Source organism: Lepisosteus oculatus, chromosome 4, assembly GCF_040954835.1.
Source record: "Lepisosteus oculatus isolate fLepOcu1 chromosome 4, fLepOcu1.hap2, whole genome shotgun sequence".
NCBI classification, from domain to species: domain Eukaryota; kingdom Metazoa; phylum Chordata; class Actinopteri; order Semionotiformes; family Lepisosteidae; genus Lepisosteus; species Lepisosteus oculatus.
This window is the reverse complement of record NC_090699.1, coordinates 16,543,656-16,566,790: the sequence shown is the minus strand read 5'-3', so window position 1 is coordinate 16,566,790 and position 23,135 is coordinate 16,543,656. Positions and strand designations below refer to the sequence as shown.

Below are 23,135 nucleotides of genomic sequence, written 5' to 3'. Positions count from 1 at the left end.
CTGTTGAAGTACTCCAAATACTTCACCGTCCTGCAGAGCGTGATGTGCTCGCTGACAGCTTTCAATATTTGAAGGAAAACTACGAGCTTGATGGCTCGAATGTGAATGTTAAGCAATCGTTGATCAAAAGCACGTCTTCTAAGGATTCCTGAGAGTATTCTCACCACCGTTTTCACTCGGATATACTTTTCATTTGCTAAGCTGCCAAATCGGACGAGAAGATGTTGGAGACGCACTCGGTGCAGACTGAGGTGGGGAAGGAGGCGTGGCCCTTCAATGCTTGACAGCTGAAGGACGTTGAGCGGAGGAGAACCTATCAGAAGTCGCAGAGGCTAAAGGAGAGCACCTGGCTCCCAGAGCTCCAGACTCGCACCTGGAGGATGCGGGCATCGATCCCGCTACCTCTCGCATGCTAAGCGAGCGCTCTACCATTTGAGCTAATCCCCCTCGCTTCAGGCTTCTTGGCATCATGTCTTACCGCCCGCTGCCCTTGGTCTGCAAGGCAGTCCTTTCAAGTGCGATGAAGACGCACGAATAGACCCTCCTTGCCTATTGTACGAGCTGAACTTTTGTGCTCCTCAATTCAATGCTCTTTCCATCAACTCATCTTGTCTTTTGACGCTTGGGGTTTTGCGCTCCTTTGACTCTCGGCATATCGGGTGACTTGAAACACTGAAGTTGTTGCTTACGGAGTGTGGAACATTGTTTTGCAACTGTCATGACGCTGTGTGAGCCTTTCATCGGCAACAGGGGCAGGCTGACAGCAGCGCCAGCGAAAGTTAGGGCAAATTTGTGGACTTAACTCTGAATGTGAGTGTTATGTAGGAAAGGGGTGCGGCTTTGGTGACGCTTTCCACGTGGTAGGCACGCAGACGTGGTTCTGAGCGAATAGTTGCTGCAAGTGTCTGAGAAGAGCAAGAAAGCGAGTGGCCCTGCCCCGTGTGAGGATCGAACTCACGACCTTCAGATTATGAGACTGACGCGCTACCTACTACGCCAACGAGGCCAGCTGCGGCACGCGGGCCGGAAAGTTTCCCTCACAGGGATTTCAGACGCCTGTTCCCTAATCTTGCGACACCCGCTGCTGGGTGTTGCATTTGCCTTTTGATCTCACCCGAGACTTTGGGGCTTTGTTTCTGTCGCGAGTCTGTCTTTCACAGCTCACCTAGCACAAGTCTCTCTGGCTGAAATGGCCTCTCTGCTTCAGCATCGTGCCCTCACTCAGCCATTAAAGACATCACTCGGACCTCTGACATGCTGCCATGAAGTGTCAAGAGAGAGTGGCGGAGACGCACTTAAGCCAGAGAGAAGATGAAAAGGGGGCGTGGCTGCTAAACGATCCACACTCTCCTCGCAAGGTGTGATCAGGGTTTAAAGGACACCTTTCGGCACACCGAGCGCTCAGCGTACACCTGGAGGATGCGGGCATCGATCCCGCTACCTCTCGCATGCAAAGCGAGCGCTCTACCATGTGAGCTAATCCCCCTCGCTGTCCCTTCCTCCTCGGCGTCGCCTTGTGCCGCTTGTTCCCCTCTTACCGGGCGCCGTCCACTGCCCTTCGCCTGCAAGGCAGTCGGCTTTCTTGACTTATTGATGAAGGTCTGACGGGACGAGCGAATGACGCCTCCCCCCGTCCTCCAGCTCGCTGACAACACAGAAGCGGAAGAGTCGCTGTGGCTCGTTCCCAGTGGGCATTGATTCGTCGAATATACGTATATTTACGGCGAAATTACGTCTATACGTATATATACGTCGCCTCGACGTATAATCAACGTCGAATTGCAACCGTAAAATCGACGACATGAATAAACGCATATATAACGTCGAAAACACATCTAACACAGTGCCTGAGGCTTTTTACTGTTAATTACGAAGTAAATTATTTTGGCAGTAATTAATCTACACGTGTATAATACATATAGTAAATATAATAAATTAATTACTGCCAAAATAATTTACTTCGTGCACTGTGCATAGTGCCGTATACTCCTAGTTGCGGCACACACGATACATACAGTAAAAAGCCTCAGGCACTGTGTTAGATGTGTTTTCGACGTTTTATATGCGTTTATTCATGTCGTCGATTTTACAGTTGCAATTCGACGTTGATTATACGTCGAGGCGATGTATATATACGTATAGACGTAATTTCGCCGTAAATATACGTATATTCGACGAATCAATGCCCACAGCTTGGCATACAAGGGTTTTGCTGAGGGGGTCTTGCCACCTGCCTGAAAAAAACAGTAAAATGTTTGAGTGCCTATAGAGTTTCTATTTTTATTTTCTTGACAAAAGTTGATACCATTTCCTGGACACCCCGTCCCCCATCAGTGCGCGGTGCCCGGGGAAAAATCTGTAGGGCGGCGTCTGAAATTCTGAGGGGGGGTGATATTTCGGTTGAAACGGAGCTGTACGGTGCAGCTACCCAAATGAAATCTCGCAGCTATGCCATTGATTAGTGCTTCATGATAGAAGATAACGACTAGCAATCTGGTATTTGCGATGAAGTTCAGTTTCACATTTTTCGTCACTCTCACGGTTTGTATTGCCTGGAGCGAAAAGTACCATAAGCGTTCATTTTTGCAGCTACATGGACGTTCTGAATCGTTAAGAAAAAAATGTTGTAAAACCAACAGAAAGCACAGACTGCTATAACTAGTCCTAGTTATATAACGATTTTAAGTATAATGATAAACTACTGCAAGGAATCGGTCCACCTGAGCAAACAGGATCGTAATGTTGACACTCAATAACGACACTGATATGTGCAGTTCCTGGACGGATAGCCCTCCTGCACATCAAACAGACTGAGTGACTGTTCGTGTCATTTAGTGTTGTCTGACCATTGACAAAGTACAACTATTTTTTTAGGGCGCAAATTAAGTTAGGTAAATCTTTTTGCCCAAAACTGAAGGGGCGACATTCCCCCCTCCCCCCGTGATGCCAGGCCTGTCCCCATCCTATTCCATAATGTCATTATATATAATACCATACAACAGTGACCGATCCTTACTAACTGCATGCGTTAAAATTGCACATCAGCTCATAGCAGGGGGCACATAGCCGCGATGTATTATCAATGTTAAATTTCAACCATAATATCGACAACATTAATAAACGCATACGTTGAGAAAATATCGAACCCAGCATATTTTCCGGTTATATACCACAATGCATTGCTAGTATTCGTTGGTCACCATTTTGGACACGTTTTTCAAACGTAGAAGTATATCTGCAAATATCTCAGCAATCCTCTTTTGACGAGTAAGTATGAACAATAATAATACTATCTGAATACATACAGATCTTTCTTAATATTATTTTGATTAAAATAGTACGTGAATAAGCAAAAAAATGGCACATAAAATAGTGTGAATGGGGAAGATGACACAAAATCGTTTTGCCGTTTCTCTTATTCTTATTCTATGTTGTACTTTCAAACTTTGGGTAATTAGGACAGACTTTATTGCTCAACTGCTATGATGCAAGCCAAATTTTATACATTTATTTCAGCTTTGAGCTTAGTAAACCGTTCATTTTTTAGATTATACTAAAGAAGATATTAATCATCATTTATTTGGGAAGTAATATTATATAATTTTCTCCTAGCTGCGGTGCTGAAGTCCCACCCTACATCAACAGAAAAAGAAATAAAGGAGCATGCAATGTGTTACTTGAAGAATGCATATGCAAGGCAGGGGGCCAGGAGATCTGGACTCTGAAAATAATAGGTTTTTGGTTCTAACTGTTAGGACAATTAGACAGGGTTTGCAAATAGTGGACAAAAATCGTCTTAACTTCCATTGTAATATTTTTTTTCTTGGAAATATAGAAGTTGTACATTTTAAAATGTATATTTGAATCAAAATGTGGTTTTGAGTTAGTGTGTTAATGTAATTAGTTTTGTGTTTGTCATTACTAGACTGTATATTGCCATGTTACCAGAATTTGTAGCTGAAGTTTAAAACTAGTTGTGTTTTTTATGATTATTGCCCATATGTTGATTGTTGATTGATTGTATACAATGTATAATTTGAAATACGTATGTTTCAGGTGTGAATGTGTATTTTCAGAATAAATTTCTAAACCTAATCATTGGCTTGGTTTACTTGTTTCTACACCTATAAAATCTGTCTTTGATGTATAATAGACCTCTAATGTTATCCGTATAATAGACCTCTAACCATATACGTATAATAGACCTCTAACCATATACGTATAATAGACGTCTAAAGTTATACGTATAATAGACCTCTAACCATATACGTATAATAGTCCTCTAAAGTTATGCGTATAATAGACCTCTAAAGTTATCCGGAACTCCAACCATATATGTATAATAGTCCTCTAAATGTATCCGTATAATAGAACTCCAACCATTTATGTATAATGAACGTCTAAACATAGACGTATAATTGACGTATAACTTTAGACGTATATTAGAATTTCATTCTAGACGAATTGTAGACCACATTTAGACGTCTAATGTATACGTTTAATAGACGTATATTATAAGACTTTTGCCCACTGGGTTGGTCTAGGCGTATGATTCTCGCTTTGGGTGCGAGAGATCCCGGGTTCAAATCCCGGACGAGCCCTTTTCCTCCTCTTCCACACTTGTGGGACCTGATATCCACATCACCTCGCAGCGTCTGCTTACGGCAAACGATGGAAGGTGACTGATGACTGAAGGAGCCTGGTCAATCCTCATCACGTGGCACAATGACAGCGTGCAGTCAGCTGTCCAAGGCGGCAACCTCGTTGCTCGTTCAAAAGAACACGTCCTGAAAACTCCTCACCGCTATGTGGTAAATGAGCACCGCGATCGCTTGTCGTCATGCGCCATTACTTGAGAAATGCAGAAGCAAAAACCGCCCTCTCTCAGCCACCGAAACGTGTGCGGGGCTCGCCTTGCGCTCTCTGCGCCTCGCATATTTGTGGAGCTGTCTGCTCTTCTTTCTGTTGAAGTACTCCAAATACTTCACCGTCCTGCAGAGCGTGATGTGCTCGCTGACAGCTTTCAATATTTGAAGGAAAACTACGAGCTTGATGGCTCGAATGTGAATGTTAAGCAATCGTTGATCAAACGCACGTCTTCTAAGGATTCGTGAGAGTATTCTCACCACCGTTTTCACTCGGATATACTTTACATTTGCTAAGCTGCCAAATCGGACGAGAAAATGCCGGAGACGCACTCGGTGCAGACTGAGGTGGGGAAGGAGGCGTGGCCCTTCAATGCTTGACAGCTGAAGGACGTTGAGCGGAGGAGAACCTATCAGAAGTCGCAGAGGCTAAAGGAGAGCACCTGGCTCCCAGAGCTCCAGACTCGCACCTGGAGGATGCGGGCATCGATCCCGCTACCTCTCGCATGCTAAGCGAGCGCTCTACCATTTGAGTTAATCCCCCTCGCTTCAGGCCTCTCGGCATCATGTCTTACCGCCCGCTGCCCTTGGTCTGCAAGGCAGTCCTTTCAAGTGCGATGAAGACGCACGAATAGACCTTCCTTGCCTATTGTACGAGCTGAACTTTTGTGCTCCTCAATTCAATGCTCTTTCCATCAACTCATCTTGTCTTTTGACGCTTGGGGTTTTGCGCTCCTTTGACTCTCGGCATATCGGGTGACTTGAAACACTGAAGTTGTTGCTTACGGAGTGTGGAACATTGTTTTGCAACTGTCATGACGCTGTGTGAGCCTTTCATCGGCAACAGGGGCAGGCTGACAGCAGCGCCAGCGAAAGTTAGGGCAAATTTGTGGACTTAACTCTGAATGTGAGTGTTATGTAGGAAAGGGGTGCGGCTTTGGTGACGCTTTCCACGTGGTAGGCACGCAGACGTGGTTCTGAGCGAATAGTTGCTGCAAGTGTCTGAGAAGAGCAAGAAAGCGAGTGGCCCTGCCCCGTGTGAGGATCGAACTCACGACCTTCAGATTATGAGACTGACGCGCTACCTACTACGCCAACAAGGCCAGCTGCGGCAGTTGGGCCGGAAAGTTTGCCTCACAGGGATTTCAGACGCCTGTTCACTAATCTTGCGACACCCACTGCTGGGTGTTGCATTTGCCTTTTGATCTCACCCGAGACTTTGGGGCTTTGTTTCTGTCGCGAGTCTGTCTTTCACAGCTCACCTAGCACAAGTCTCTCTGGCTGAAATGGCCTCTCTGCTTCAGCATCATGCCCTCACTCAGCCATTAAAGACATCACTCGGACCTCTGACATGCTGCCATGAAGTGTCAAGAGAGAGTGGCGGAGACGCACTTAAGCCAGAGAGAAGATGAAAAGGGGGCGTGGCTGCTAAACGCTCCACACTCTCCTCGCAAGGCGTGATCAGGGGTTAAAGGACACCTTTCGGCACACCGAGCGCTCAGCGTACACCTGGAGGATGCGGGCATCGATCCCGCTACCTCTCGCATGCAAAGCGAGCGCTCTACCATGTGAGCTAATCCCCCTCGCTGTCCCTTCCTCCTCGGCGTCGCCTTGTGCCGCTTGTTCCCCTCTTACCGGGCGCCGTCCACTGCCCTTCGCCTGCAAGGCAGTCGGCTTTCTTGACTTATTGATGAAGGTCTGACGGGACGAGCGAATGACGCCTCCCCCCGTCCTCCAGCTCGCTGACAACACAGAAGCGGAAGAGTCGCTGTGGCTCGTTGGTCTAGGCGTATGATTCTCGCTTTGGGTGCGAGAGGTCCCGGGTTCAAATCCCGGACGAGCCCTTTTCCTCCTCTTCCACACTCCTGGGACCTGATATCCACATCACCTCGCAGCGTCTGCTTACGGCAAACGATGGAAGGTGACTGATGACTGAAGGAGCCTGGTCAATCCTCATCACGTGGCACAATGCCAGCGTGCAGTCAGCTGTCCAAGGCGGCAACCTCGTTGCTCGTTCAAAAGAACACGTCCTGAAAACTCCTCACCGCTATGTGGTAAATGAGCACCGCGATCGCTTGTCATCATGCGCCATTACTTGAGAAATGCAGAAGCAAAAACCGCCCTCTCTCAGCCACCGAAACGTGTGCGGGGCTCGCCTTGCGCTCTCTGCGCCTCGCATATTTGTGGAGCTGTCTGCTCTTCTTTCTGTTGAAGTACTCCAAATACTTCACCGTCCTGCAGAGCGTGATGTGCTCGCTGACAGCTTTCAATATTTGAAGGAAAACTACGAGCTTGATGGCTCGAATGTGAATGTTAAGCAATCGTTGATCAAACGCACGTCTTCTAAGGATTCGTGAGAGTATTCTCACCACCGTTTTCACTCGGATATACTTTTCATTTGCTAAGCTGCCAAATCGGACGAGAAACTGCCGGAGACGCACTCGGTGCAGACTGAGGTGGGGAAGGAGGCGTGGCCCTTTAATGCTTGACAGCTGAAGGACGTTGAGTGGAGGAGAACCTATCAGAAGTCGCAGAGGCTAAAGGAGAGCACCTGGCTCCCGACTCGCACCTGGAGGATGCGGGCATCGATCCCGCTACCTCTCGCATGCTAAGCAAGCGCTCTACCATTTGAGCTAATCCCCCTCGCTTCAGGCCTCTCGGCATCATGTCTTACCGCCCGCTGCCCTTGGTCTGCAAGGCAGTCCTTTCAAGTGCGATGAAGACGCACGAATAGACCTTCCTTGCCTATTGTACGAGCTGAACTTTTGTGCTCCTCAATTCAATGCTCTTTCCATCAACTCATCTTGTCTTTTGACGCTTGGGGTTTTGCGCTCCTTTGACTCTCGGCATATCGGGTGACTTGAAACACTGAAGTTGTTGCTTACGGAGTGTGGAACATTGTTTTGCAACTGTCATGACGCTGTGTGAGCCTTTCATCGGCAACAGGGGCAGGCTGACAGCAGCGCCAGCGAAAGTTAGGGCAAATTTGTGGACTTAACTCTGAATGTGAGTGTTATGTAGGAAAGGGGTGCGGCTTTGCTCCTCTCCCGTGTAAAGGTGACGCTTTCCACGTGGTAGGCACGCAGACGTGGTTCTGAGCGAATAGTTGCTGCAAGTGTCTGAGAAGAGCAAGAAAGCGAGTGGCCCTGCCCCGTGTGAAGATCGAACTCACGACCTTCAGATTATGAGACTGACGCGCTACCTACTACGCCAACGAGGCCAGCTGCGGCACTCGGGCCGGAAAGTTTGCCTCACAGGGATTTCAGACGCCTGTTCCCTAATCTTGCGACACCCGCTGCTGGGTGTTGCATTTGCCTTTTAATCTCACCCGAGACTTTGGGGCTTTGTTTCTGTCACGAGTCTGTCTTTCACAGCTCACCTAGCACAAGTCTCTCTGGCTGAAATGGCCTCTCTGCTTCAGCATCGTGCCCTCACTCAGCCATTAAAGACATCACTCGGACCTCTGACATGCTGCCATGAAGTGTCAAGAGAGAGTGGCGGAGACGCACTTAAGCCAGAGAGAAGATGAAAAGGGGGCGTGGCTGCTAAACGCTCCACACTCTCCTCGCAAGGCGTGATCAGGGGTTAAAGGACACTTTTCGGCACACCAAGCGCTCAGCGGCCACCTGGAGGATGCGGGCATCAATCCCGCTACCTCTCGCATGCAAAGCGAGCGCTCTACCATGTGAGCTAATCCCCCTTGCTGTCCCTTCCTCCTCGGCGTCGCCTTGTCCCGCTTGTTCCCCTCTTACCGGGCGCCGTCCACTGCCCTTCGCCTGCAAGGCAGTCGGCTTTCTTGACTTAATGATGAAGGTCTGACGGGACGAGCGAATGACGCCTCCCCCCGTCCTCCAGCTCGCTGACAACACAGAAGCGAAAGAGTCGCTGTGGCTCGTTGGTCTAGGCGTATGATTCTCGCTTTGGGTGCGAGAGGTCCCGGGTTCAAATCCCGGACGAGCCCTTTTCCTCCTCTTCCACACTCCTGGGACCTGATATCCACATCACCTCGCAGCGTCTGCTTACGGCAAACGATGGAAGGTGACTGATGACTGAAGGAGCCTGGTCAATCCTCATCACGTGGCACAATGCCAGCGTGCAGTCAGCTGTCCAAGGCGGCAACCTCGTTGCTCGTTCAAAAGAACACGTCCTGAAAACTCCTCACCGCTATGTGGTAAATGAGCACCGCGATCGCTTGTCGTCATGCGCCATTACTTGAGAAATGCAGAAGCAAAAACCGCCCTCTCTCAGCCACCGAAACGTGTGCGAGGCTCGCCTTGCGCTCTCTGCGCCTCGCATATTTGTGGAGCTGTCTGCTCTTCTTTCTGTTGAAGTACTCCAAATACTTCACCGTCCTGCAGAGCGTGATGTGCTCGCTGACAGCTTTCAATATTTGAAGGAAAACTACGAGCTTGATGGCTCGAATGTGAATGTTAAGCAATCGTTGATCAAACGCACGTCTTTTAAGGATTCGTGAGAGTATTCTCACCACCGTTTTCACTCGGATATACTTTTCATTTGCTAAGCTGCCAAATCGGACGAGAAAATGCCGGAGACGCACTCGGTGCAGACTGAGGTGGGGAAGGAGGCGTGGCCCTTCAATGCTTGACAGCTGAAGGACGTTGAGCGGAGGAGAACCTATCAGAAGTCGCAGAGGCTAAAGGAGAGCACCTGGCTCCCAGAGCTCCAGACTCACACCTGGAGGATGCGGGCATCGATCCCGCTACCTCTCGCATGCTAAGCGAGCGCTCTACCATTTGAGCTAATCCCCCTCGCTTCAGGCCTCTCGGCATCATGTCTTACCGCCCGCTGCCCGTGGTCTGCAAGGCAGTCCTTTCAAGTGCGATGAAGACGCACGAATAGACCTTCCTTGCCTATTGTACGAGCTGAACTTTTGTGCTCCTCAATTCAATGCTCTTTCCATCAACTCATCTTGTCTTTTGACGCTTGGGGTTTTGCGCTCCTTTGACTCTCGGCATATCGGGTGACTTGAAACACTGAAGTTGTTGCTTACGGAGTGTGGAACATTGTTTTGCAACTGTCATGACGCTGTGTGAGCCTTTCATCGGCAACAGGGGCAGGCTGACAGCAGCGCCAGCGAAAGTTAGGGCAAATTTGTGGACTTAACTCTGAATGTGAGTGTTATGTAGGAAAGGGGTGCGGCTTTGCTCCTCTCCCGTGTAAAGGTGACGCTTTCCACGTGGTAGGCACGCAGACGTGGTTCTGAGCGAATAGTTGCTGCAAGTGTCTGAGAAGAGCAAGAAAGCGAGTGGCCCTGCCCCGTGTGAGGATCGAACTCACGACCTTCAGATTATGAGACTGACGCGCTACCTACTACGCCAACGAGGCCAGCTGCGGCACTCGGGCAGGAAGGTTTGCCTCACAGGGATTTCAGACGCCTGTTCCCTAATCTTGCGACACCCGCTGCTGGGTGTTGCATTTGCCTTTTGATCTCACCCGAGACTTTGGGGCTTTGTTTCTGTCGCGAGTCTGTCTTTCACAGCTCACCTAGCACAAGTCTCTCTGGCTGAAATGGCCTCTCTGCTTCAGCATCGTGCCCTCACTCAGCCATTAAAGACATCACTCGGACCTCTGACATGCTGCCATGAAGTGTCAAGAGAGAGTGGCGGAGACGCACTTAAGCCAGAGAGAAGATGAAAAGGGGGCGTGGCTGCTAAACGCTCCACACTCTCCTCACAAGGTGTGATCAGGGGTTAAAGGACACCTCTCGGCACACCGAGTGCTCAGCGTACACTTGGAGGATGCAGGCATCGATCCCGCTACCTCTCGCATGCAAAGCGAGCGCTCTACCATGTGAGCTAATCCCCCTCGCTGTCCCTTCCTCCTCGGCGTCGCCTTGTGCCGCTTGTTCCCCTCTTACCGGGCGCCGTCCACTGCCCTTCGCCTGCAAGGCAGTCGGCTTTCTTGACTTATTGATGAAGGTCTGACGGGACGAGCGAATGACGCCTCCCCCCGTCCTCCAGCTCGCTGACAACACAGAAGCGGAAGAGTCGCTGTGGCTCGTTGGTCGAGGCGTATGATTCTCGCTTTGGGTGTGAGAGGTCCCGGGTTCAAATCCCGGACGAGCCCTTTTCCTCCTCTTCCACACTCCTGGGACCTGATATCCACATCACCTCGCAGCGTCTGCTTACGGCAAACGATGGAAGGTGACTGATGACTGAAGGAGCCTGGTCAATCCTCATCACGTGGCACAATGCCAGCGTGCAGTCAGCTGTCCAAGGCGGCAACCTTGTTGCTCGTTCAAAAGAACACGTCCTGAAAACTCCTCACCGCTATGTGGTAAATGAGCACCGCGATCGCTTGTCGTCATGCGCCATTACTTGAGAAATGCAGAAGCAAAAACCGCCCTCTCTCAGCCACCGAAACGTGTGCGGGGCTCGCCTTGCGCTCTCTGCGCCTCGCATATTTGTGGAGCTGTCTGCTCTTCTTTCTGTTGAAGTACTCCAAATACTTCACCGTCCTGCAGAGCGTGATGTGCTCGCTGACAGCTTTCAATATTTGAAGGAAAACTACGAGCTTGATGGCTCGAATGTGAATGTTAAGCAATCGTTGATCAAACGCACGTCTTCTAAGGATTCGTGAGAGTATTCTCACCACCGTTTTCACTCGGATATACTTTTCATTTGCTAAGCTGCCAAATCGGACGAGAAAATGCCGGAGACGCACTCGGTGCAGACTGAGGTGGGGAAGGAGGCGTGGCCCTTCAATGCTTGACAGCTGAAGGACGTTGAGCGGAGGAGAACCTATCAGAAGTCGCAGAGGCTAAAGGAGAGCACCTGGCTCCCAGAGCTCCAGACTCGCACCTGGAGGATGCGGGCATCGATCCCGCTACCTCTCGCATGCTAAGCGAGCGCTCTACCATTTGAGCTAATCCCCCTCGCTTCAGGCCTCTCGGCATCATGTCTTACCGCCCGCTGCCCTTGGTCTGCAAGGCAGTCCTTTCAAGTGCGATGAAGACGCACGAATAGACCTTCCTTGCCTATTGTACGAGCTGAACTTTTGTGCTCCTCAATTCAATGCTCTTTCCATCAACTCATCTTGTCTTTTGACGCTTGGGGTTTTGCGCTCCTTTGACTCTCGGCATATCGGGTGACTTGAAACACTGAAGTTGTTGCTTACGGAGTGTGGAACATTGTTTTGCAACTGTCATGACGCTGTGTGAGCCTTTCATCGGCAACAGGGGCAGGCTGACAGCAGCGCCAGCGAAAGTTAGGGCAAATTTGTGGACTTAACTCTGAATGTGAGTGTTATGTAGGAAAGGGGTGCGGCTTTGCTCCTCTCCCGTGTAAAGGTGACGCTTTCCACGTGGTAGGCACGCAGACGTGGTTCTGAGCGAATAGTTGCTGCAAGTGTCTGAGAAGAGCAAGAAAGCGAGTGGCCCTGCCCCGTGTGAGGATCGAACTCACGACCTTCAGATTATGAGACTGACGCGCTACCTACTACGCCAACGAGGCCAGCTGCGGCACTCGGGCCGGAAAGTTTGCCTCACAGGGATTTCAGACGCCTGTTCCCTAATCTTGCGACGCCCACTGCTGGGTGTTGCATTTGCCTTTTGATCTCACCCGAGACTTTGGGGCTTTGTTTCTGTCGCGAGTCTGTCTTTCACAGCTCACCTAGCACAAGTCTCTCTGGCTGAAATGGCCTCTCTGCTTCAGCATCGTGCCCTCACTCAACCATTAAAGACATCACTCGGACCTCTGACATGCTGCCATGAAGTGTCAAGAGAGTGGCGGAGACGCACTTAAGCCAGAGAGAAGATGAAAAGGGGGCGTGGCTGCTAAACGCTCCACACTCTCCTCGCAAGGCGTGATCAGGGGTTAAAGGACACCTTTCGGCACACCGAGCGCTCAGCGCACACCTGGAGGATGCGGGCATCGATCCCGCTACCTCTCGCATGCAAAGCGAGCGCTCTACCAGGTGAGCTAATCCCCCTCGCTGTCCTTTCCTCCTCGGCGTCGCCTTGTGCCGCTTGTTCCCCTCTTACCGGGCGCCGTCCACTGCCCTTCGCCTGCAAGGCAGTCGGCTTTCTTGACTTATTGATGAAGGTCTGACAGGAGGAGCGAATGACGCCTCCCCCCGTCCTCCAGCTTGCTGAAAACACAGAAGCGGAAGAGTCGCTGTGGCTCGTTGGTCTAGGCGTATGATTCTCGCTTTGGGTGCGAGAGGTCCCGGGTTCAAATCCCGGACGAGCCCTTTTCCTCCTCTTCCACACTCCTGGGACCTGATATCCACATCACCTCGCAGCGTCTGCTTACGGCAAACGATGGAAGGTGACTGATGACTGAAGGAGCCTGGTCAATCCTCATCACGTGGCACAATGCCAGCTTGCAGTCAGCTGTCCAAGGCGGCAACCTCGTTGCTCGTTCAAAAGAACACGTCCTGAAAACTCCTCACCGCTATGTGGTAAATGAGCACCGCGATCGCTTGTCGTCATGCGCCATTACTTGAGAAATGCAGAAGCAAAAACCGCCCTCTCTCAGCCACCGAAACGTGTGCGGGGCTCGCCTTGCGCTCTCTGCGCCTCGCATATTTGTGGAGCTGTCTGCTCTTCTTTCTGTTGAAGTACTCCAAATACTTCACCGTCCTGCAGAGCATGATGTGCTCGCTGACAGCTTTCAATATTTGAAGGAAAACTACGAGCTTGATGGCTCGAATGTGAATGTTAAGCAATCGTTGATCAAACGCACGTCTTCTAAGGATTCGTGAGAGTATTCTCACCACCGTTTTCACTCGGATATACTTTTCATTTGCTAAGCTGCCAAATCGGACGAGAAAATGCCGGAGACGCACTCGGTGCAGACTGAGGTGGGGAAGGAGGCGTGGCCCTTTAATGCTTGACAGCTGAAGGACGTTGAGTGGAGGAGAACCTATCAGAAGTCGCAGAGGCTAAAGGAGAGCACCTAGCTCCCAGAGCTCCAGACTCGCACCTGGAGGATGCGGGCATCGATCCCGCTACCTCTCGCATGCTAAGCGAGCGCTCTACCATTTGAGCTAATCCCCCTCGCTTCAGGCCTCTCGGCATCATGTCTTACCGCCCGCTGCCCTTGGTCTGCAAGGCAGTCCTTTCAAGTGCGATGAAGACGCACGAATAGACCTTCCTTGCCTATTGTACGAGCTGAACTTTTGTGCTCCTCAATTCAATGCTCTTTCCATCAACTCATCTTGTCTTTTGACGCTTGGGGTTTTGCGCTCCTTTGACTCTCGGCATATCGGGTGACTTGAAACACTGAAGTTGTTGCTTACGGAGTGTGGAACATTGTTTTGCAACTGTCATGACGCTGTGTGAGCCTTTCATCGGCAACAGGGGCAGGCTGACAGCAGCGCCAGCGAAAGTTAGGGCAAATTTGTGGACTTAACTCTGAATGTGAGTGTTATGTAGGAAAGGGGTGCGGCTTTGGTGACGCTTTCCACGTGGTAGGCACGCAGACGTGGTTCTGAGCGAATAGTTGCTGCAAGTGTCTGAGAAGAGCAAGAAAGCGAGTGGCCCTGCCCCGTGTGAGGATCGAACTCACGACCTTCAGATTATGAGACTGACGCGCTACCTACTACGCCAACGAGGCCAGCTGCGGCACTTGGGCCGGAAAGTTTGCCTCACAGGGATTTCAGACGCCTGTTCCCTAATCTTGCGACACCCGCTGCTGGGTGTTGCATTTGCCTTTTGATCTCACCCGAGACTTTGGGGCTTTGTTTCTGTCGCGAGTCTGTCTTTCACAGCTCACCTAGCACAAGTCTCTCTGGCTGAAATGGCCTCTCTGCTTCAGCATCGTGCCCTCACTCAGCCATTAAAGACATCACTCGGACCTCTGACATGCTGCCATGAAGTGTCAAGAGAGAGTGGCGGAGACGCACTTAAGCCAGAGAGAAGATGAAAAGGGGGCGTGGCTGCTAAATGCTCCACATTCTCCTCGCAAGGCGTGATCAGGGGTTAAAGGACACCTTTCGGCACACCGAGCGCTCAGCGTACACCTGGAGGATGCGGGCATCGATCCCGCTACCTCTCGCATGCAAAGCGAGCGCTCTACCATGTGAGCTAATCCCCCTCGCTGTCCCTTCCTCCTCGGCGTCGCCTTGTGCCGCTTGTTCCCCTCTTACCGGGCGCCGTCCACTGCCCTTCGCCTGCAAGGCAGTCGGCTTTCTTGACTTATTGATGAAGGTCTGACGGGACGAGCGAATGACGCCTCCCCCCGTCCTCCAGCTCGCTGACAACACAGAAGCGGAAGAGTCGCCGTGGCTCGTTGGTCTAGGCGTATGATTCTCGCTTTGGGTGCGAGAGGTCCCGGGTTCAAATCCCGGACGAGCCCTTTTCCTCCTCTTCCACACTCCTGGGACCTGATATCCACATCACCTCCCTTGCCTATTGTACGAGCTGAACTTTTGTGCTCCTCAATTCAATGCTCTTTCCATCAACTCATCTTGTCTTTTGACGCTTGGGGTTTTGCGCTCCTTTGACTCTCGGCATATCGGGTGACTTGAAACACTGAAGTTGTTGCTTACGGAGTGTGGAACATTGTTTTGCAACTGTCATGACGCTGTGTGAGCCTTTCATCGGCAACAGGGGCAGGCTGACAGCAGCGCCAGCGAAAGTTAGGGCAAATTTGTGGACTTAACTCTGAATGTGAGTGTTATGTAGGAAAGGGGTGCGGCTTTGCTCCTCTCCCGTGTAAAGGTGACGCTTTCCACGTGGTAGGCATGCAGACGTGGTTCTGAGCGAATAGTTGCTGCAAGTGTCTGAGAAGAGCAAGAAAGCGAGTGGCCCTGCCCCGTGTGAGGATCGAACTCACGACCTTCAGATTATGAGACTGACGCGCTACCTACTATGCCAACGAGGCCAGCTGTGGCACTCAGGCCGGAAAGTTTGCCTCACAGGGATTTCAGACGCCTGTTCCCTAATCTTGCGACACCCGCTGCTGGGTGTTGCATTTGCCTTTTGATCTCACCCGAGACTTTGGGGCTTTGTTTCTGTCGCGAGTCTGTCTTTCACAGCTCACCTAGCACAAGTCTCTCTGGCTGAAATGGCCTCTCTGCTTCAGCATCGTGCCCTCACTCAGCCATTAAAGACATCACTCGGACCTCTGACATGCTGCCATGAAGTGTCAAGAGAGAGTGGCGGAGACGCACTTAAGCCAGAGAGAAGATGAAAAGGGGGCGTGGCTGCTAAACGCTCCACACTCTCCTCGCAAGGTGTGATCAGGGGTTAAAGGACACCTTTCGGCACACCGAGCGCTCAGCGTACACCTGGAGGATGTGGGCATCGATCCCGCTACCTCTCGCATGCAAAGCGAGCGCTCTACCATGTGAGCTAATCCCCCTCGCTGTCCCTTCCTCCTCGGCGTCGCCTTGTGCCGCTTGTTCCCCTCTTACCGGGCGCCGTCCACTGCCCTTCGCCTGCAAGGCAGTCGGCTTTCTTGACTTATTGATGAAGGTCTGACGGGACGAGCGAATGACGCCTCCCCCCGTCCTCCAGCTCGCTGACAACACAGAAGCGGAAGAGTCGCTGTGGCTCGTTGGTCTAGGCGTATGATTCTCGCTTTGGGTGCGAGAGGTCCCGGGTTCAAATCCCGGACGAGCCCTTTTCCTCCTCTTCCACACTCCTGGGACCTGATATCCACATCACCTCGCAGCGTCTGCTTACGGCAAACGATGGAAGGTGACTGATGACTGAAGGAGCCTGGTCAATCCTCATCACGTGGCACAATGCCAGCGTGCAGTCAGCTGTCCAAGGCGGCAACCTCGTTGCTCGTTCAAAAGAACACGTCCTGAAAACTCCTCACCGCTATGTGGTAAATGAGCACCGCGATCGCTTGTCGTCATGCGCCATTACTTGAGAAATGCAGAAGCAAAAACCGCCCTCTCTCAGCCACCGAAACGTGTGCGGGGCTCGCCTTGCGCTCTCTGCGCCTCGCATATTTGTGGAGCTGTCTGCTCTTCTTTCTGTTGAAGTACTCCAAATACTTCACCGTCCTGCAGAGCGTGATGTGCTCGCTGACAGCTTTCAATATTTGAAGGAAAACTACGAGCTTGATGGCTCGAATGTGAATGTTAAGCAATCGTTGATCAAACGCACGTCTTCTAAGGATTCGTGAGAGTATTCTCACCACCGTTTTCACTCGGATATACTTTTCATTTGCTAAGCTGCCAAATCGGACGAGAAAATGCCGGAGACGCACTCGGTGCAGACTGAGGTGGGGAAGGAGGCGTGGCCCTTTAATGCTTGACAGCTGAAGGACGTTGAGTGGAGGAGAACCTATCAGAAGTCGCAGAGGCTAAAGGAGAGCACCTGGCTCCCAGAGCTCCAGACTCGCACCTGGAGGATGCGGGCATCGATCCCGCTACCTCTCGCATGCTAAGCGAGCGCTCTACCATTTGAGCTAATCCCCCTCGCTTCAGGCCACTCGGCATCATGTCTTACCGCCCGCTGCCCTTGGTCTGCAAGGCAGTCCTTTCAAGTGCGATGAAGACGCACGAATAGACCTTCCTTGCCTATTGTACGAGCTGAACTTTTGTGCTCCTCAATTCAATGCTCTTTCCATCAACTCATCTTGTCTTTTGACGCTTGGGGTTTTGCGCTCCTTTGACTCTCGGCATATCGGGTGACTTGAAACACTGAAGTTGTTGCTTACGGAGTGTGGAACATTGTTTTGCAACTGTCATGACGCTGTGTGAGCCTTTCATCGGCAACAGGGGCAGGCTGACAGCAGCGCCAGCGAAAGTTAGGGCAAATTTGTGGACTTAACTCTGAATGTGAGTGTTATGTAGGAAAGGGGTGCGGCTTTGGTGACGCTTTCCACGTGGTAGGCACGCAGACGTGGTTCTGAGCGAATAGTTGCTGCAAGTGTCTGAGAAGAGCAAGAAAGCGAGTGGCCCTGCCCTGTGTGAGGATCGAACTCACGACCTTCAGATTATGAGACTGACGCGCTACCTACTATGCCAACGAGGCCAGCTGCGGCACGCGGGCCGGAAAGTTTGCCTCACAGGGATTTCAGACGCCTGTTCCCTAATCTTGCGACACCCGCTGCTGGGTGTTGCATTTGCCTTTTGATCTCACCCGAGACTTTGGGGCTTTGTTTCTGTCGCGAGTCTGTCTTTCACAGCTCACCTAGCACAAGTCTCTCTGGCTGAAATGGCCTCTCTGCTTCAGCATCGTGCCCTCACTCAGCCATTAAAGACATCACTCGGACCTCTGACATGCTGCCATGAAGTGTCAAGAGAGAGTGGCGGAGACGCACTTAAGCCAGAGAGAAGATGAAAAGGGGGCGTGGCTGTTAAACGATCCACACTCTCCTCGCAAGGTGTGATCAGGGTTTAAAGGACACCTTTCGGCACACCGAGCGCTCAGCGTACACCTGGAGGATGCGGGCATCGATCCCGCTACCTCTCGCATGCAAAGCGAGCGCTCTACCATGTGAGCTAATCCCCCTCGCTGTCCCTTCCTCCTCGGCGTCGCCTTGTGCCGCTTGTTCCCCTCTTACCGGGCGCCGTCCACTGCCCTTCGCCTGCAAGGCAGTCGGCTTTCTTGACTTATTGATGAAGGTCTGACGGGACGAGCGAATGACGCCTCCCCCCGTCCTCCAGCTCGCTGACAACACAGAAGCGGAAGAGTCGCTGTGGCTCGTTCCCAGTGGGCATTGATTCGTCGAATATACGTATATTTACGGCGAAATTACGTCTATACGTATATATACGTCGCCTCGACGTATAATCAACGTCGAATTGCAACCGTAAAATCGACGACATGAATAAACGCATATATAACGTCGAAAACACATCTAACACAGTGCCTGAGGCTTTTTACTGTTAATTACGAAGTAAATTATTTTGGCAGTAATTAATCTACACGTGTATAATACATATAGTAAATATAATAAATTAATTACTGCCAAAATAATTTACTTCGTGCACTGTGCAGAGTGCCGTATACTCCTAGTTGCGGCACACACGATACATACAGTAAAAAGCCTCAGGCACTGTGTTAGATGTGTTTTCGACGTTATATATGCGTTTATTCATGTCGTCGATTTTACGGTTGCAATTCGACGTTGATTATACGTCGAGGCGATGTATATATACGTATAGACGTAATTTCGCCGTAAATATACGTATATTCGACGAATCAATGCCCACAGCTTGGCATACAAGGGTTTTGCTGAGGGGGTCTTGCCACCTGCCTGAAAAAAACAGTAAAATGTTTGAGTGCCTATAGAGTTTCTATTTTTATTTTCTTGACAAAAGTTGATACCATTTCCTGGACACCCCGTCCCCCATCAGTGCGCGGTGCCCGGGGAAAAATCTGTAGGGCGGCGTCTGAAATTCTGAGGGGGGGGTGATATTTCGGTTGAAACGGAGCTGTACGGTGCAGCTACCCAAATGAAATCTCGCAGCTATGCCATTGATTAGTGCTTCATGATAGAAGATAACGACTAGCAATCTGGTATTTGCGATGAAGTTCAGTTTCACATTTTTCGTCACTCTCACGGTTTGTATTGCCTGGAGCGAAAAGTACCATAAGCGTTCATTTTTGCAGCTACATGGACGTTCTGAATCGTTAAGAAAAAAATGTTGTAAAACCAACAGAAAGCACAGACTGCTATAACTAGTCCTAGTTATATAACGATTTTAAGTATAATGATAAACTACTGCAAGGAATCGGTCCACCTGAGCAAACAGGATCGTAATGTTGACACTCAATAACGACACTGATATGTGCAGTTCCTGGACGGATAGCCCTCCTGCACATCAAACAGACTGAGTGACTGTTCGTGTCATTTAGTGTTGTCTGACCATTGACAAAGTACAACTATTTTTTTAGGGCGCAAATTAAGTTAGGTAAATCTTTTTGCCCAAAACTGAAGGGGCGACATTCCCCCCTCCCCCCGTGATGCCAGGCCTGTCCCCATCCTATTCCATAATGTCATTATATATAATACCATACAACAGTGACCGATCCTTACTAACTGCATGCGTTAAAATTGCACATCAGCTCATAGCAGGGGGCACATAGCCGCGATGTATTATCAATGTTAAATTTCAACCATAATATCGACAACATTAATAAACGCATACGTTGAGAAAATATCGAACCCAGCATATTTTCCGGTTATATACCACAATGCATTGCTAGTATTCGTTGGTCACCATTTTGGACACGTTTTTCAAACGTAGAAGTATATCTGCAAATATCTCAGCAATCCTCTTTTGACGAGTAAGTATGAACAATAATAATACTATCTGAATACATACAGATCTTTCTTAATATTATTTTGATTAAAATAGTACGTGAATAAGCAAAAAAATGGCACATAAAATAGTGTGAATGGGGAAGATGACACAAAATCGTTTTGCCGTTTCTCTTATTCTTATTCTATGTTGTACTTTCAAACTTTGGGTAATTAGGACAGACTTTATTGCTCAACTGCTATGATGCAAGCCAAATTTTATACATTTATTTCAGCTTTGAGCTTAGTAAACCGTTCATTTTTTAGATTACACTAAAGAAGATATTAATCATCATTTATTTGGGAAGTAATATTATATAATTTTCTCCTAGCTGCGGTGCTGAAGTCCCACCCTACATCAACAGAAAAAGAAATAAAGGAGCATGCAATGTGTTACTTGAAGAATGCATATGCAAGGCAGGGGGCCAGGAGATCTGGACTCTGAAAATAATAGGTTTTTGGTTCTAACTGTTAGGACAATTAGACAGGGTTTGCAAATAGTGGACAAAAATCGTCTTAACTTCCATTGTAATATTTTTTTTCTTGGAAATATAGAAGTTGTACATTTTAAAATGTATATTTGAATCAAAATGTGGTTTTGAGTTAGTGTGTTAATGTAATTAGTTTTGTGTTTGTCATTACTAGACTGTATATTGCCATGTTACCAGAATTTGTAGCTGAAGTTTAAAACTAGTTGTGTTTTTTATGATTATTGCCCATATGTTGATTGTTGATTGATTGTATACAATGTATAATTTGAAATACGTATGTTTCAGGTGTGAATGTGTATTTTCAGAATAAATTTCTAAACCTAATCATTGGCTTGGTTTACTTGTTTCTACACCTATAAAATCTGTCTTTGATGTATAATAGACCTCTAATGTTATCCGTATAATAGACCTCTAACCATATACGTATAATAGACCTCTAATGTTATCCGTATAATAGATCTCTAACCATATACGTATAATAGACCTCTAACCATATACGTATAATAGACATCTAAAGTTATACGTATAATAGTCCTCTAAAGTTATCCGTATAATAGACCTCTAACCATATACGTATAATAGTCCTCTAAAGTTATGCGTATAATAGACCTCTAAAGTTATCCGGAACTCCAACCATATATGTATAATAGTCCTCTAAATTTATCCGTATAATAGAACTCCAACCATTTATGTATAATGAACGTCTAAACATAGACGTATAATTGACGTATAACTTTAGACGTATATTAGAATTTCATTCTAGACGAATTGTAGACCACATTTAGACGTCTAATGTATACGTTTAATAGACGTATATTATACGTCTTTTGCCCACTGGGTTGGTCTAGGCGTATGATTCTCGCTTTGGGTGCGAGAGATCCCGGGTTCAAATCCCGGACGAGCCCTTTTCCTCCTCTTCCACACTCCTGGGACCTGATATCCACATCACCTCGCAGCGTCTGCTTACGGCAAACGATGGAAGGTGACTGATGACTGAAGGAGCCTGGTCAATCCTCATCACGTGGCACAATGCCAGCGTGCAGTCAGCTGTCCAAGGCGGCAACCTCGTTGCTCGTTCAAAAGAACACGTCCTGAAAACTCCTCACCGCTATGTGGTAAATGAGCACCGCGATCGCTTGTCGTCATGCGCCATTACTTGAGAAATGCAGAAGCAAAAACCGCCCTCTCTCAGCCACCGAAACGTGTGCGGGGCTCGCCTTGCGCTCTCTGCGCCTCGCATATTTGTGGAGCTGTCTGCTCTTCTTTCTGTTGAAGTACTCCAAATACTTCACCGTCCTGCAGAGCGTGATGTGCTCGCTGACAGCTTTCAATATTTGAAGGAAAACTACGAGCTTGATGGCTCGAATGTGAATGTTAAGCAATCGTTGATCAAACGCACGTCTTCTAAGGATTCGTGAGAGTATTCTCACCACCGTTTTCACTCGGATATACTTTTCATTTGCTAAGCTGCCAAATCGGACGAGAAAATGCCGGAGACGCACTCGGTGCAGACTGAGGTGGGGAAGGAGGCGTGGCCCTTCAATGCTTGACAGCTGAAGGACGTTGAGCGGAAGAGAACCTATCAGAAGTCGCAGAGGCTAAAGGAGAGCACCTGGTTCCCAGAGCTCCAGACTCGCACCTGGAGGATGCGAGCACCGATCCCGCTACCTCTCGCATGCTAAGCGAGCGCTCTACCATTTGAGCTAATCCCCCTCGCTTCAGACTTCTCGGCATCATGTCTTACCGCCCGCTGCCCTTGGTCTGCAAGGCAGTCCTTTCAAGTGCGATGAAGACGCACGAATAGACCTTCCTTGCCTATTGTACGAGCTGAACTTTTGTGCTCCTCAATTCAATGCTTTTTCCATCAACTCATCTTGTCTTTTGACGCTTGGGGTTTTGCGCTCCTTTGACTCTCGGCATATCGGGTGACTTGAAACACTGAAGTTGTTGCTTACGGAGTGTGGAACATTGTTTTGCAACTGTCATGACGCTGTGTGAGCCTTTCATCGGCAACAGGGGCAGGCTGACAGCAGCGCCAGCGAAAGTTAGGGCAAATTTGTGGACTTAACTCTGAATGTGAGTGTTATGTAGGAAAGGGGTGCGGCTTTGCTCCTCTCCCGTGTAAAGGTGACGCTTTCCACGTGGTAGGCATGCAGACGTGGTTCTGAGCGAATAGTTGCTGCAAGTGTCTGAGAAGAGCAAGAAAGCGAGTGGCCCTGCCCCGTGTGAGGATCGAACTCACGACCTTCAGATTATGAGACTGACGCGCTACCTACTACGCCAACGAGGCCAGCTGCGGCACTCGGGCCGGAAAGTTTGCCTCACAGGGATTTCAGACGCCTGTTCCCTAATCTTGCGACACCCGCTGCTGGGTGTTGCATTTGCCTTTTGATCTCACCCGAGACTTTGGGGCTTTGTTTCTGTCGCGAGTCTGTCTTTCACAGCTCACCTAGCACAAGTCTCTCTGGCTGAAATGGCCTCTCTGCTTCAGCATCGTGCCCTCACTCAGCCATTAAAGACATCACTCGGACCTCTGACATGCTGCCATG

General features: G+C 49.4%; 25 non-coding genes across 25 annotated transcripts; 5 read left to right on the top strand and 20 right to left on the bottom strand.

Annotated features, from left to right (window-relative positions):
- Nucleotides 1-374: 374 nt before the first annotated feature.
- On the bottom strand, nucleotides 375-447 carry trnaa-agc (transfer RNA alanine (anticodon AGC)). Its single transcript has one exon. It is a non-coding gene; the product is annotated as a tRNA-Ala (tRNA).
- Nucleotides 448-933: 486 nt separating this feature from the next.
- On the bottom strand, nucleotides 934-1,006 carry trnam-cau (transfer RNA methionine (anticodon CAU)). Its single transcript has one exon. It is a non-coding gene; the product is annotated as a tRNA-Met (tRNA).
- A 407-nt stretch (nucleotides 1,007-1,413) lies between these two features.
- On the bottom strand, nucleotides 1,414-1,486 carry trnaa-ugc (transfer RNA alanine (anticodon UGC)). Its single transcript has one exon. It is a non-coding gene; the product is annotated as a tRNA-Ala (tRNA).
- Nucleotides 1,487-5,895: 4,409 nt separating this feature from the next.
- On the bottom strand, nucleotides 5,896-5,968 carry trnam-cau (transfer RNA methionine (anticodon CAU)). Its single transcript has one exon. It is a non-coding gene; the product is annotated as a tRNA-Met (tRNA).
- A 407-nt stretch (nucleotides 5,969-6,375) lies between these two features.
- On the bottom strand, nucleotides 6,376-6,448 carry trnaa-ugc (transfer RNA alanine (anticodon UGC)). Its single transcript has one exon. It is a non-coding gene; the product is annotated as a tRNA-Ala (tRNA).
- Nucleotides 6,449-6,637: 189 nt separating this feature from the next.
- trnap-ugg (transfer RNA proline (anticodon UGG)) lies at nucleotides 6,638-6,709 on the top strand. The gene has a single exon. It is a non-coding gene; the product is annotated as a tRNA-Pro (tRNA).
- A 726-nt stretch (nucleotides 6,710-7,435) lies between these two features.
- On the bottom strand, nucleotides 7,436-7,508 carry trnaa-agc (transfer RNA alanine (anticodon AGC)). Its single transcript has one exon. It is a non-coding gene; the product is annotated as a tRNA-Ala (tRNA).
- A 504-nt stretch (nucleotides 7,509-8,012) lies between these two features.
- On the bottom strand, nucleotides 8,013-8,085 carry trnam-cau (transfer RNA methionine (anticodon CAU)). Its single transcript has one exon. It is a non-coding gene; the product is annotated as a tRNA-Met (tRNA).
- Nucleotides 8,086-8,754: 669 nt separating this feature from the next.
- Nucleotides 8,755-8,826, top strand: trnap-ugg (transfer RNA proline (anticodon UGG)). Its single transcript has one exon. It is a non-coding gene; the product is annotated as a tRNA-Pro (tRNA).
- Nucleotides 8,827-9,561: 735 nt separating this feature from the next.
- Nucleotides 9,562-9,634, bottom strand: trnaa-agc (transfer RNA alanine (anticodon AGC)). The gene has a single exon. It is a non-coding gene; the product is annotated as a tRNA-Ala (tRNA).
- A 504-nt stretch (nucleotides 9,635-10,138) lies between these two features.
- trnam-cau (transfer RNA methionine (anticodon CAU)) lies at nucleotides 10,139-10,211 on the bottom strand. The gene has a single exon. It is a non-coding gene; the product is annotated as a tRNA-Met (tRNA).
- Nucleotides 10,212-11,687: 1,476 nt separating this feature from the next.
- Nucleotides 11,688-11,760, bottom strand: trnaa-agc (transfer RNA alanine (anticodon AGC)). Its single transcript has one exon. It is a non-coding gene; the product is annotated as a tRNA-Ala (tRNA).
- Nucleotides 11,761-12,264: 504 nt separating this feature from the next.
- trnam-cau (transfer RNA methionine (anticodon CAU)) lies at nucleotides 12,265-12,337 on the bottom strand. Its single transcript has one exon. It is a non-coding gene; the product is annotated as a tRNA-Met (tRNA).
- Nucleotides 12,338-12,742: 405 nt separating this feature from the next.
- Nucleotides 12,743-12,815, bottom strand: trnaa-ugc (transfer RNA alanine (anticodon UGC)). The gene has a single exon. It is a non-coding gene; the product is annotated as a tRNA-Ala (tRNA).
- Nucleotides 12,816-13,004: 189 nt separating this feature from the next.
- On the top strand, nucleotides 13,005-13,076 carry trnap-ugg (transfer RNA proline (anticodon UGG)). The gene has a single exon. It is a non-coding gene; the product is annotated as a tRNA-Pro (tRNA).
- Nucleotides 13,077-13,811: 735 nt separating this feature from the next.
- Nucleotides 13,812-13,884, bottom strand: trnaa-agc (transfer RNA alanine (anticodon AGC)). The gene has a single exon. It is a non-coding gene; the product is annotated as a tRNA-Ala (tRNA).
- Nucleotides 13,885-14,370: 486 nt separating this feature from the next.
- On the bottom strand, nucleotides 14,371-14,443 carry trnam-cau (transfer RNA methionine (anticodon CAU)). The gene has a single exon. It is a non-coding gene; the product is annotated as a tRNA-Met (tRNA).
- Nucleotides 14,444-14,850: 407 nt separating this feature from the next.
- trnaa-ugc (transfer RNA alanine (anticodon UGC)) lies at nucleotides 14,851-14,923 on the bottom strand. Its single transcript has one exon. It is a non-coding gene; the product is annotated as a tRNA-Ala (tRNA).
- Nucleotides 14,924-15,112: 189 nt separating this feature from the next.
- On the top strand, nucleotides 15,113-15,184 carry trnap-ugg (transfer RNA proline (anticodon UGG)). The gene has a single exon. It is a non-coding gene; the product is annotated as a tRNA-Pro (tRNA).
- Nucleotides 15,185-15,639: 455 nt separating this feature from the next.
- Nucleotides 15,640-15,712, bottom strand: trnam-cau (transfer RNA methionine (anticodon CAU)). Its single transcript has one exon. It is a non-coding gene; the product is annotated as a tRNA-Met (tRNA).
- A 669-nt stretch (nucleotides 15,713-16,381) lies between these two features.
- trnap-ugg (transfer RNA proline (anticodon UGG)) lies at nucleotides 16,382-16,453 on the top strand. The gene has a single exon. It is a non-coding gene; the product is annotated as a tRNA-Pro (tRNA).
- Nucleotides 16,454-17,188: 735 nt separating this feature from the next.
- Nucleotides 17,189-17,261, bottom strand: trnaa-agc (transfer RNA alanine (anticodon AGC)). The gene has a single exon. It is a non-coding gene; the product is annotated as a tRNA-Ala (tRNA).
- Nucleotides 17,262-17,747: 486 nt separating this feature from the next.
- trnam-cau (transfer RNA methionine (anticodon CAU)) lies at nucleotides 17,748-17,820 on the bottom strand. Its single transcript has one exon. It is a non-coding gene; the product is annotated as a tRNA-Met (tRNA).
- Nucleotides 17,821-18,227: 407 nt separating this feature from the next.
- Nucleotides 18,228-18,300, bottom strand: trnaa-ugc (transfer RNA alanine (anticodon UGC)). The gene has a single exon. It is a non-coding gene; the product is annotated as a tRNA-Ala (tRNA).
- Nucleotides 18,301-22,803: 4,503 nt separating this feature from the next.
- Nucleotides 22,804-22,876, bottom strand: trnam-cau (transfer RNA methionine (anticodon CAU)). Its single transcript has one exon. It is a non-coding gene; the product is annotated as a tRNA-Met (tRNA).
- Nucleotides 22,877-23,135: the final 259 nt, after the last annotated feature.